The 1847-nt window shown below is 60.7% G+C and overlaps 1 protein-coding gene across 2 annotated transcripts in view; it reads right to left on the bottom strand.

Moving 5' to 3' along the window:
- The window catches only part of MYC (MYC proto-oncogene, bHLH transcription factor), a 5173-nt gene extending 3599 nt beyond the window's left edge, over positions 1 to 1574 (bottom strand). Inside the window, exon 1 of one of the 2 annotated variants that reach the window (XM_007456064.1) lies at positions 1167 to 1574. The gene's annotated coding sequence lies outside the window, so the exon portion shown is untranslated. The remainder of the gene's footprint in view (positions 1 to 1166) is intronic. The other variant, XM_007456065.1, reaches the window with a different exon arrangement.
- Between the last annotated feature and the right edge of the window lie 273 nt (positions 1575 to 1847).

Here is a 1847-nt window from a genome sequence, read left to right as displayed (position 1 = left end):
CTCCCCCCGCCGGCGCCCCCGCCCCTCCCAGCCTCCCTTCTCCGCCTCCTGAATCCCTACCCCCAGCGCGCCCCCCTTCCTTCCTCTGCCGGCTTTTCTTCTTTTCCCTCGCGGGCTGGAGTGGCAAGCTCAGCTTCCAGCCTTAACCGCCCCCCCCCGCCCCGCCCCGCCAATACATAAAAGGGGAGTGTTAAATAATAACAGGGACACCTCCCTTCAACACCCAATACGGCGCCGCAACTGCGCCAGAGACCCTGCTACGATTCCGCTCCCGGAGCCAGGCGTCTTCCCCTCACCCGCCGAGGGTAGCAGCTGTTCTGGAAAAGCCCCGAGCCCCGCTCCTTGCCGGCCTCCGCATCTCCGGGGCGCAGGGACACCCGCGCGGGGACACCAGAGGCGGCCTGGGAGCCAAGGCTGGGTGCAGAGATTTGTCCTCGTTTCCCCCTGAGTCACTAATTCCAGGAGAATCGGACACATCTTTGCCCCAGCCTCCTTCCCCCCCCCCCCGTCCCCGCGCCTCGCCAACACCAAATCCTAACTAACCTCTCTGTAGACCAAGATCTTTAATTTTATTATCCTTTTTAAAAGCCAAACGCCAACTTCTAAAAGGAGCCGGGGGCGAATTGGGAACGCCGCGAGGATCGGCGGGCGGGACAAGCCGCAGTGTGCCTGTCTCCGGCTGTCAGAAATGCGGTAAGCCGAAATTTAAATGCCCTTTCCGAGACGGGGAAAAGTCAGAGGCTGCGGAGCTCTCTCGCTCACACACGCAGTATGTAATTCTTACTCCAAGGAGCTCAGGATGTAAAGGGTTTTCTGCCACCGAGAAGCATACCCTTCTCTTCTCCTAAAAGGCCAAAAGCAATTAATGCAATAAAGGAAGAATGTCCAACCGGCCGGGGTCAGCGTCCATCTACATAAGCAAAAACCTCTCAAGGCTACTTTCAAAAACGTACCCTGTTTTCCCTCTGCCTTCCCCTCTCCCATCTTGACAAGTCACTGTACTCCGACCCAGTTCTGGTTCGTCTTCACTCCACCCCGACCAACCACAACTACTCTGAGAAAAGTGTCAATAGCGCTGGAATGGGAGAAAAGACACACCGATCCGGGCATTCGACTCATCGCGGTGGCAAAAATAAATTAAAAGGCCAATAGGTCCGGGTGCTCACCGGGTTTTCCACTCTCCGAAGGAAATCCAGCGTCCAAAAAGCGGCGAGGAGCGCCTTTCAGAGGCGCGGGTCGTGGGCAGCGGCGGGGAAAAGTGACTCCCCCAATAGGCAGAAGAGCTTCTCCGTGTCCGGAGAGTCGCGTTGTCGCTCGGGTGTTGTAAGTTCCAGCGGGCAGTGGGCAAAGTTTCGCGGATGCGGCGCGGGTGGCGGGCCGCTGGCAGGGGTCGGCGGGAAGGGTGGGGTGGGGGCGGCCGGGCCCGAGGCGCAGAAGCCCCCCTTTCACTCCGGATCTCCCTTCCCCGGGCGACCGGAGCGCGACTCCGCTCGCTCGGCTGCCTCTGCTCTTCCACCCTCGAGGGCCCGCCCGCTCGCTCCCTCTGCCTCTCGCTGGAATTACTACAGCGAGTCAGATAAAGCCCAGAAAACCGGCTTTTATACTGCTAAGGCACGGCCCCTCCCCTCTGTTCTCTTTTTCCCGCCAAGCCTCTGAATAGCCCTGCCCTTCCAGAGGCAGTTGGGGAGCCAGGCGGCGGCCGGGGCGCGGCGGCAGCAGGGGCAGCCGCGAGATGCACAGCGCGGGGGTCCTTGGCCGCGCAGACCCTCGCCTATGAAAGGCCGGTGGGCGGGGATTCACAGGAGAGGATCTTTTTTCTCTCTCCCCCGCCCTCAGCTTTGGGAACC

The sequence above is a fragment of the Lipotes vexillifer genome, unplaced genomic scaffold, assembly GCF_000442215.2.
Source record: "Lipotes vexillifer unplaced genomic scaffold, Lipotes_vexillifer_v1.1 scaffold84, whole genome shotgun sequence".
Taxonomy (NCBI): Eukaryota; Metazoa; Chordata; class Mammalia; order Artiodactyla; family Lipotidae; genus Lipotes; species Lipotes vexillifer.
The sequence above is the reverse complement of the archived record's forward strand: the minus strand, read 5'-3'. Positions and strand labels throughout refer to the sequence as shown.